A 12173-nucleotide genomic window follows, 5' to 3' on the forward strand; every position below is an offset into this window, starting at 1 on the left:
TGTCTCGCCATAGCGACAGTCTTCAAGGGTGAGGGGGATTGGAGGGAAGAGAGGGGGTGTATGTCTCTCCATTTGTGACAGTATTACTGTCACAATATCATATAATATTATTCGTTTCCCAAAATGGAAGTAAAATTTCAACATGATTTGAATTTCGCGCCGTCTTTCTTTAGTTACATATATATAACCATGCGCAATCAAACCTCTAAATTAGCTATTAGTATCACTGTTACTGTCTTAATCAATTAACATGTCAAAAAATTCGTTAACAGTACAAAAAAGAATGTGATAAAAAACCAGCATAATATCAAGGATATTTTCCTTTAAGTTTATGATAACTTTTATCCAAATACTAAATACAAAAATTAAAAATTAATAACCTAAATCTTTCATAAATAATTTCTGTATCAGATAAGATTTTCTAGGTTATATCGCAAAAGGTATTTTTTTACACAATTTCAAATTTACAGTTCATATTCTGGTAATTTAAAATTTTTAATAAAAAGAATTATATACAAACAATAAGAATAATGATAACGAAAAAATTAATTGTAATTTCAACGTAGTCTTCAACGATTTTTCTTTTATCTCCATAGTAATTAAATATAAGCTTTGAAAAGGACCTGAAATACAAGTTGAAATATGTAGGCGAATTTTCTATAATACAATTTTTTAACATCGAACAAGCGGTATAGGCCTTAACAAACATTATTTACTATTTACCGCAAAAATACATTCATTTATATTTCATAGTGGATTATTCTTACAATACAAAGTACGAAAGGCTTTCTGAGTTATGAAATTTCCCTGTTTCTATGTTTTGAAGAAACTTCCCCAAACGGCCAGCCTATTCAGAAATAACCCTTAATTAGTTCTGAAGTCAGAGTACATTATGAATGATGTCATTGAATTCGTAAATTATAGCTAATTCATATAAAAAGAATTGTATTTATTCATTTTTAACTAATTTTGATTTCATACAAGGATTCATAAAGAATTTCTAACGAGCTTCTAAAGTATTTCGAAATTGAACATTTTACGACCGCTCGAAGTAATTCATAAAGAAACTCAAATGAATAAATCGCGAACTCTCGGCAAATCCTTTTCTAACTAAATTTTCATGAAAAATTAATGAAGAAAAAATTAATGTCAATTTCTTAAAGTATTTAATTAAGTATTCAAAATTATTGAAATGGAACTTTGTAACAGAATGATCAAAGTATTCTAATTTCAATTTTTTGACATTCTATATGAGAATTCGTAGTATTATTTATTTGAAACTCCTAAGCAACGCTCTACGAATTGACTTTTAATACGTTACGATCAAGCGATTTAAATACCATATAATATTAAAACAATTGGGAAAAAAATCTTTGTGGCATGATACTTTTGATTGTAGAGTTTGAATGATCCGCTAAATTTACATCGGTTATTAAATTGCGCGGTGTTTGCAATGGATGCTTTGACATCACATTTTCAAGGTGGAAAAACTTTATGAAATCAATATTTTCGCATTTTCATTAAAAATGAAATTTATCATCAAAACATTTTTTTCACTAAATTGTTTTAGAAAAATGAAACCAGAGTGTCAAGTAAATAAACAAGCTAGAGCATTAAATTTTAAGTCTTCCAGGTATTTATGAAAGTACTTTGGTGTTTTTTGGGTGGCATTCTGAGGAATGAGCGTTTAAATCTAACCGATCGGACTTTTTTTATATTGACAAGAAATAAAATAATTGCTAAAAGATTTCAAGTAATTTTGAAGAATTGTTAAGGAATTTCAGTAGAATTAAAATATCTAAATCTTAGTACATATATTATTATAAGCTTAACAGCATTTTTATAGAATGGGTCACAAAAATGTGCAGACGGCACTGCACAGCTGTAGCTTATATTTCAGATTTTTGTTTTCATACTTCAAGCTAGGTTAGCCGCGGGGCTTTAGGCGTTAGGAATGCGAAACATACAGGGGTCGAACCCGCGACAAATAAACATTTTCATAGCGTGCTATTATAAATAGTGTCGTGATTGTGTAATAGCAAATAATTGTGTACTTGAAAATGCGAACATATATTAAAGTATAAAGTAATAATATAATAATACAAAAGATTAATGTTTTGCGAAAAATTGGTTTCGAGACTTCTTTAATATTAAAACTGAATTAAAAAATAATTCAATTAGCATCGCCTTAACATACATAAGAAGACTGTTGTCATTCATTATGTATTCAATTTCATTACGTACTAAATTCATGTATTGCCCACATGAAGCGTTAAATGAATTAGAAAAAAATTCTTCACGAATAGGCTGGTACTTGAAAGATTATACAGTTTGAATGAATCGTGAAGCCAGGAATTATAGTTTCTTTATGCTGCTACATTTCTTGATATGTTCGCCCTAATTCGTTTTCAATTCCTTTCAAATTAATTTCCGCTGTCATACTACGATTATAACATGCATTGGGAAAGAATTCTGTATGAACAATAACCGAATTTTTCTACGAATTCGTGTTCTTAAATTTGAATTCGTTTTTCATTAATAAAGAATTCGGTTTGCCGTCTGGGTTCTTTGCTGGAATCAACAGAAATCAATAGGATCGCAGCAATTTAAAATTATTTTGAATTTAAAAATAAATTATTATTAAGAATATAATTATTTTTTTATTCGATTCGAAAATAAATTGGATACATTCGGAAAGAGTAAAGTGGGGACTCTTTCGGAAACATTCGACGAGAAATAGGAAACATTCGGCGACGTTCGGAAATGATCGGAAGCATTTCGGAGAGTGGGACATTCGGAAAAACTTGGAAAGGTTCGTGGGACAGCTCGACGTTCGGAAAAAACACGGAAGCAAAGTTTACGTAGCTCTTTCCGATTCTCTTTCCTTTTTTTATATTGATATTATTTTATGAATTCCGAAATTTCTTTCCGAATTCTTTCCGAAACTTTTCTGAATCTTTCCGATGTGGTCCTTCCGAGCCTTTACTTTTTTCCGGCATTTCTTATTTTAAACGTGGCGCAATTTCAGTATGCGCAAAAGGATCTGCGCATATAGAGGACATTTTTGAAGGATTATTATCTGCTACCATTTTCACCACTAAACATAAAAAAACTACCACCTTATGACCACCAAAGAACCGAGAAAGAATAAGAAACAAAATTTATGTAAAAAGAGAAAAAATGGAGTGCAGCGTGAAGTTAGCACCCTAGCAAAAACCACCACCTTATAACCACCAAAATACCGCCAAAGTATTCCATGGCAAAGAAATTATTAGCAAAATTTTGCAGTGCCAACTTCACCGGCGTTTACGAAATGCATGGTGAAAACCAGACAAGTTAAATTTTTTAGTAGTTCTACTATACTTTGGGTCATTGTTTGCAGGAAGTATAAAGTTAAATTGTTTTAGCATCGAATGAGGAAAAATGAATGACCAGATAGTGTACAAATTTGAAAATAAGTGTAATTAAATAAATTGAAAATAACAGGAAATTAAAAAAATGTAATAAAATAAGTTGTAAAAGTGTTAATTTTGTTAGTATTATTTATTTTTCTATTATTATAAACATTTTTGAGCAATTTTAACAAATTCTGTAAAGTTTGCAGATGAGTAATTCAAGTAAAAAGAAATAAAATTAATTTTTAACGGTTTTGTTTAGAAAATAAGTGATTCATTCCGTTTTAATATGTGAGTAAAGTATTTTTTAAAATAAAAAACAAACAAAACCATTTGGATTTTATAGTAAAATGAATAAAATAACCAATATTTACATTTTGACCAATTTTTAAAATATTTTATTTTATCATTTACCACCCTTTTAAATTTCTTTAGTCTTATATATTACCAAATCTTTACACTATTTTCTTATTTATTTTTCCTTATCAGATGCTAAAACTATGTAACTTTATTCTTCCCGAGAAAAACGAAGAAAAGCAAAATAGAACAAAAAAAGTAACAAATTATTAACAAAAAATATCACTTTTCTCATTTTTACAAAAGATATCATACACCTTGATGCAGCAAGTGGCGGCGGAATGGAGATAGAATTATTAGCAGATCAGGATACATGTATACGGCGCTGTCGGCGAAAATCCTAACCCACCCCGCTATGCCTCTCTACCCGTACAAGTATCCATCCCCTCTTAACAGTTGTCGTGAGTAAAATGAGCGAAAGAGGCGCTGACGCCGAATTGATCTTCTGTCGATAATGGAGTTTTCTGAAAATATTCATGATCACTGAAGCAATTAGAACTATATGTTACCAGATGGTCGAGAAAAATAACAATAAACTAACAATAACTAATAAAAAATGCAAAATTTTGTAACTCCAAACGAGTTACATATTTGAAATTTTATATTTATTAAAAACGTAATTGACCTTCAATTTTCAACACATGTAATTGATATGATTTGATCGCCAAAGTTTGCATTTGGAAAAGTTTTAATTATTAGGCCTTCATATTTCAAATGAAACAATGGCCGAATTGTACAATTGTTCAATTTTCGATACTCTTATCTATATTTTTAATTTTAGGCTCTTCAAATTGTGAAGCTAAATTTTTTTTTGTTATTTTATATTGACGCTTACTATATATAATTTGCAATGCTTTCATGTTGAAACGGGTTGTATTAAAATTGTTAAATTGTGAACAGTTTGATTTGTATGATTATAAATTTTGAAACATTATGTACCTTTTGTTTGAAATTTCGTTTTTAATATAGTCAGATAAGACTGTTGGTGATTTAAAACCAAATAGCTGACTGTACGTATTTATACGTTTCGGGAAATTCTGCGTCGAATGATATATACTTTGAAGAGACCATTTTTGACTTCTCGTATGAAGCTCTTAGAGGAAAAATGTGACACAGAAAGTTTTGATGAAAAACAGTAACGAAAAAGTTCCGAGAAAAAAAAGTAACCGAAAAAGTTCAGAGGAAAAAAGGTAAACAGCATTCCGGGATAAAAATGTTACTCGGAAATATTCGAGGAAAAACGTTATAGAAGAATGTTTTATAGTATTGAAAGTTTATAATGCAGATTTTACCGTGAGTTTTTTGTAATAGTATTAAAATTTATTACTTCAGATGCATCAAATGTGGAGGATCCTGGCGACTATAGGTCAGACTTAGACGAATATATGGAATCAGACGATGGAAACGAAGTAGTGCAAGGTACGTCCCACGAGTGCAACAAGTGTAGTAGATACATTAAAAACTGCGCGTCTATCGTAATCTTGGATGATAATGATTTTTTGAACTTCTTTTTTTTGTAATGAAAAATCTTTGAATTTCAGCATAGGTATTAAAAGTTTTGCAAGAATTCCTGAAAGTGTGTTTTCTGCACATTTGTCAGAAGCAAAAATTATGAAATTTCTCCAACATGTTTTCAAACTTTTACGAAATTTGCGAAATTCATTTGTTGAAACTATTTGTTCAAACAAATATTCGGAAAAATTGAATTGTTCAGAAGATGCAAATGATTTTTGTGGTTTTTAGGACCAGTGATCACAAATCAAGCATCAAGTTTGAAACTTAATTTGTTCAAACTATTTTCCAAACAAATTATTGCAAAAATAAGCTTTTCGCAAGATGCATATGCTTTTTATGGTTTTTGTCCGCTGATTATGAATCTTTCATCAAAGGACCCCGCATTAAATGTGTGGGAAAATGGCTTTTGGTGGATTTAGCTGAAATGTTGTAATTTTTAAGGTTATAAGTGCCGAATGAAATATCAGTAAAAAAAATCCAAAAAAATGGACAGTTTTTGCGCTATGCGGCGCTAAGCGCTCAAGATCAGTGAATAAGACGAATTACAACAGATTTTGTTACAAAAGCGATGTCAACATAGAAATCACGGTTCAGATCGTGGTCTGTCAAATTTTGGCCTACACCGCTGACTCATATAGCACGCTTCTCAAAACGATCAAAAGCTAAGCGCCTAAGATTTTAACTTGACTAATTAATCACTTCTTTAAAGTCAGAAATGGTACCCGAAGTAAGATTAGTAACTAGTGCGCACATACCGATAATAACATTCTACCCTTCGTAAGAGGGTTGAACGCTAAGCGCTCAAGATCAGCGAATAAAACCAATCCTAGTAACTTTAGCAACAAAAGCGATGTCAGTATAAGAATCACGCATCAGAAAGTAGTCGGTAGTATGTTTAGCCAAACCAATGAGTTATATTGCGCGCTTCTCGAAACGATCAAACGTTAAGCGCCCAAGATTTGAACTTGACTATGTAATTACTTTTATAAAGTCAGAAATGGTATCCAAAGTAACATTAGTAACTAGTGCGCACATTGATAATAACAGTGTACCCTTCGCCAGAGGGCCGAACGCTAAGCGCCCATGATCAGCGAATAGAACCAATCCTAGTATCTTTAGCGACACAAGCGATGTCTGTATACGAAACACGCATCAAGAAGTGGTCAGTAACATGTTTAGCCAAACCAATGACAATATGAGTCAACACCGTTGACTCATATAGTGCGCTTCTCAAAACGGGCAAACGCTAAGCGCAGAAGATTTAAACTTGACTAAGAAATCACTTTTTCAAAGGCCTTTCACAAAAGAAATGACAGACAAACATACCGTCGTCGATGGAAATTAATTAGTCAAGTTAAAATCTTGGGCACTTAGCATTTGATCGTTTTGTGAAGCGCGTTATAAGAGTCAACGGTGTAGGTGAAAATATGACAAACCACGATCTGAACCGTGATTTCTATGTTGACATTGCTTTTGTAACAAAATCTGTTTTAATTCGTTTTATTCACTGATCTCGAGCGTTTATCGCCGCATAGCGTTAAAACTGTCCATTTTTTTGGATTTTTTTACGGATATTTCATCCGGTACTTATAACCTTAAAAATTACAAAGTTTCAGTTAAATCCACAGAAAGCCATTTTCCTATACATTTAGTGCAGGGTCCTTTGCGAAATTTTTTTGTTCAAACAATTTTTAAACCAATTTTTTTGCAAAATTTAATTTTTCGCAAGATGCATATGCTTCTCATGGTTTTTCAAGATACGGATCAAGAATCCGATATTACATTGGCAATATGAAATAATTTAAATGCTATTTTTAAACCAGTTTTTTAAATAACTGTTTGCAAGTCGGATTTTTTAATATTATATATTTTTGTGGTTTTGGAGGTCTTTGATTATGTATTCAGAGTTTAAATATGTCTTATAAATATACAAGTTGAGAAAAATTGTAAAATAAGTCATAAAATGCGATTTTACTCTGAGATGCATTCGTTTATTGCTCAATCACTTTACTCTATTAAAAATCATGACCATCATTGAAATTTACTGATTTGCAATGTCAGAAATCACAGACATCTAAATACATCGAATAATCTAACAATGTACTTAAACTCGGTGGTTTTCTCAGCTGGTTTGTCCATTGTTCCTCACGATTCCACTCATCACACTGACCGTTGTAGCATGCGAATTGAGCTTATGATAGTAGACCATTTGGACAAACTATCTGCTTATGGACAGCACCCTATTGCCTTCCTTTCCAATCATGACCTGATAAACATTTGTAGTTGTTGAATCAATGTTAAGGTTCAACCCCCTGGGTTATTTTGACATCATGTGTGATTCGAACCTATTATCCTTCGTTTAAAAGCTTTGTTTCTCAATCAACACCCCAAAGGTCCCCGGTATGGCATCAAGGGATTTCCTAAAGATGATCATGTGGATGAGTCCCGTGTGTGGTGATAGGTACATGCACTTCCCCCCGACACCCTAAGGGTCACCCTCGCGGTAACTACCAGGTCACCGGTGAGATGTGATGTTTGTCGTGTAGAAGTATGCCCTTTGACTGGCAACCTAGGGTCATCTTGCGCCAACCAATAGGTCCCCGTTAGGAAGAGGTGTCTTCTGTGATGTTGGTGTGCTGAAGTATGCACCTCCAAACGGGACCCTAGAATCACCTTATGGTAACCGATAGGTCCCCGACGAGAGGTAATGCTTGTTGTGTTAGTGTATAGAAGTATGCCCCTTGACCGGCAACCTAGGGTCACCGTATGGCAACCAATAGGTCCCCGATAAGAAGCGATGTCTTCCATGGTGTTAGTGTATTAGTGTGTGTGTGGGTTAGGTGTGCTAAAATCAACGGATCAGTTTATATAAAAGCAACAAAAGAGGAGGCATTCCTACGTTTAAAAGGCCGTCGTGGCTAATTCTTATGTTATTATAAAGAACAAAATTGAAAATATTGGATACCGGAATATCAAACAGGGGAGGTGGTTGGGAACATGAGGGTGTAGAGAAAATCGCTCTTATTTTTTTAATCATTGAAAATGCACGAAGAAGCGAGGCGACAGGACGGATTAAGCAGCCCGTGGCGTACCGTATCCCATCTGCGTTTGAACCATGTTTCCGACACCGGAAGAGGAACAATCCTGTCGTAGTGCGGTAGAATAGCGAAGAATGTTCGTACGATGAGGTCCTGTACTTGGTGTGTCCGGCTATGGACTAGGTATCAATGTGGCGTGAACCACTTATATTTATGCCTATCCTCGACTGGGCAGGAGCACCAGTCGGGTAGGATGTGGTGGGGGCGGTTTGCGATTGGCCGCTGTGCTGGTTCGAGCGAAGCTGTCAGCGCGGGTACCACCGTGGCAGGGATTTCGATGATGGGAGGTCTCGGTAGACCGGTTTTCGACCGAGTGATCCAAGTCGCGCATGGTGGAGGGATCATCGCCTGATTGGGCGAATCCGTATCTTGGGCAATATTCTCGTTATGCGTGTCCGTCGTGTCGCTTCTTCGCTTTACCAACTTTCTTTATTAATGATTAAAGAAAGTTACATAGCTAGCCTTTAATATGAGACATGCGGCGTCTTGACGATGATCAAGGAGGGCGCAGGAAGGAAAACCTTGTCGTTGTACTAAAATTGCCGCATGCTTGCAGGCGACATATTGAATACCAATTATCCGGTAACCTTCTAACTAGACAGACTGCCCCCCAGATTCCTCGTCTTAATAATATTAAGGCGCAAGAATTTCATGATCACCTCAAGACCAATGATTGGGATAGTATAATTTTACAAAGGGATGTTAACTCAATAGTAAATAGGCTTGTTGCGATTTTAACGGAGGCCTTTGACAAATTCGCGCCACTTTTCGTTCCAAGGTCATACAAGGAAGCTGCACCATAGCTCACGGCGGAAATTAGAGAATTAATGAGATTCCGAGATTCAAAACATAGACTAGCTAACAGAACAAAAAATCCCCTTATTCAAAAAGAATTTCGTAAACTTCGTAATCTTATGCAAACTAAAATTACAAACTGACACAACCAGTATAATTTCAATTCCATCAGAAATAGGAATAAAAAGGAAAATATATGGCATTTACTACAAAATATGCGTCTAATTCCTCCTAAGCGTGAAGACCTTGACCTGGACTTCATGCCTTCGGACTTCCAGCGGGCGTTCTCACCACTCAATCAGCCTCCTATAGCAAATCAAACCTTTGCTCCGCATGGAGTTCTTTTTGATGACAGCAACCTCTTCTTCCCGGATATCTCCCCACTGTCTCTAATGGACGCGATTTCAGAAGTTCACTCAAATTCCATTGGCCCTGATATATCTCTATTAAAATTATCAGAATTGCTTTGCCTGTGATTTTTCCGCTTATTTTGCAGATTCATAACTTCTCGCTACAGAATGGCAGTTTTCCAGATAGCTGGAAAATAGCAGTCATTCGCCCGATTTCCAAGATTTCAAAGCCATCTTCACCGAGTGACTTCCGTCCCATTTCTATGTTGAATGCATTGTCTAAGCCGCTCGAACGGATAGTTCATCGCCAGCTGACAGATTTTCTAGATACCAATAAACTAATTGACCCTTATCAATCCGGGTTTAGAGCTGAACACATCACCTTGACAGTGTCACTCAAATTCATCACCGATATAAAATTGACAATGGATAGAAAACAAGTCATAGTGGTGGTTCTATTTGATTTCTCTAAGGCATTCGACTCGGTGAACCATACCCTCCTACTTCAAAAATTAGAGCCTTTCAAATGATCTAGTTCACTTATTAAATGGTTTGAGTCTTACCTGAGCAATAAATGGGAACGGATCAGGAATAGTGAAGGTGACCCGTCCAACTGAATCAAGGTTAAGAGGGGGAGGGGGGTCCCCAAGGGTCTTCTCTAGCTCCTACTTTATTCAATATCTACACTTCTGATCTAGGTGATGAGCTGCAATTCTGCAAATATCATAAATATGCAGATGACATTAAACTTTACCTTTCAAGACCGGTGTCAGATCTAGAAAATATGCTAGGCATGCTTCAGATCGATATAGACTTCGTTGCACACTAGGGTATAGCTAAAGGACTCATGTTAAATACGATAAAAACTCACGTGATTGTCATTGGGCCTACTGCCTTCCCCTCTCGGTAACGAGCGTTCAATTCAGAAAAATTAAGAATTTGTATTCCTATGAATACGCGATTTTTCCTCCGTTATAAATCCCCTAACGGGGACAAAAGAAGTGCAAATCCTATTCTTCTCAATCGACTTAGTAAAATTTAACGAAAGCATTTATTTAACCTATTTTTCACTATTAAATCTTTTTGTAACTTATGAATTCGAAAAATATTCAAATTTATATTTATTTATATATTAATAATTATATCTCTTAATAATTTATATCTCTGTGAGGTGCGTTACCGCTACTATTAGAAGGAATTAAATATACTGATAAGACGTTCTCTTTGGGAGAATAGAAAACTGTGTGGCGGTCGCTATGGAAATAGAAGTGAATAAGTTTAGCAGGTATCTTATTCCTATTGTGGCATTTTAGACAGATGGAAAAATCGCGCATTCAAAATAATAGAATAATCTTGACTTTTGCCTTGAAATCTGAAAACATTATTTTTTCTCTATTCTACGTTTATTACCGGGCTCCTTGGAACTACTGAAATCAATCCCCCTCTTAAGGTCGGCAATGCATCAATTGTCTTCCTTGATTTGGTTAAAGATTTAGGATTTTTAAAGCACTGGAGAACATCATGGATAAACTTAATGGAAAATTGGAACGAGCCCTAAATGCATGTATCTGTTTTATTTACAATTTACCCAAAAATGAACGCAATTCTTCATATCGGCAAAGAGCTGGGTTTCTGACAGTGGCTAAAAGAAGGTAATTTTTCATGGGAAATATATTATACTCTATACTATGCCCGCCTGTGGAATAAACTTCCACCTCATATTAGAGAGTCTTCCTCACAGCATTATTTCAGGAAGAGTTTCTTTAGATTTCTAGCAGAAGATACGAATGCTTTGTTCGAAATGACACATTGGTAGTGACTTTTCTTTTGTCGTTGTTGTTTTACATGCTTTTTTTCATTCCTTTCATTTACGGCTGATTGCTTTGACTCCGTTTGCCAATCCAATGTTCAAGTTATTGTGCTTTTATACTTACGAAGACATTAATTGTCGCGTAACCTAGCTTTGTACACTTCTATCGACATATGTTACGGAACAATCATAGCTGTAGATTTCGACAGATATAGTTCATCTTTGTTCAAATAAGTTAATATCTCGATCTCCGATTATTTTCGATCATTTCAGAGTTTATTATTTAGTACTCCTTTCGATTGTATTTATATACCCGCTTCCAGCGAAATCGCGGTAAAATTTCAGCCACAACCACGTCTCACGACCGTGAGATAGGTGGTTACAGTCTGCAAAGGGATCAATACGACGATCCAGCAAAAGCCTCGTGCACCCTAAGAACGCGGAGCGACCCAAGGACAACCGCCTTCTGCATTTTTCCCGCAAGTGTTCTGGCATATTGTTGAGACGCAGGAACGCTTTTTAGGCCATTAGCAAGTGAAAGCTTGGCACCTCCAAGAGCGCCGATGATAAGGACGATCAATTTAACCGAATATTCCGAGTACAATCGTTGCAACTCCCTTATAAGATCTGAATACCACTCTTTCTTTTCGTTCTCCTTGGTTATGATGTTTTTGTCAACTAGTGCCGAAAATTCGATAACGAACATGGTTCGCTTCTCGAAGTCAAGAAGAACCATGTCAGGTCTCGAGTAAGCAACAGAAACAATTGTAGAGAATATAAAGTTCCAGTATATGCGGCACTTCCCATTCTCGACAATTGACTCAATTTCCCTAGGAGCATTTAGAGGAGCGAT

This window comes from Belonocnema kinseyi, chromosome 4, assembly GCF_010883055.1.
Source record: "Belonocnema kinseyi isolate 2016_QV_RU_SX_M_011 chromosome 4, B_treatae_v1, whole genome shotgun sequence".
Classification (NCBI taxonomy): Eukaryota; Metazoa; Arthropoda; class Insecta; order Hymenoptera; family Cynipidae; genus Belonocnema; species Belonocnema kinseyi.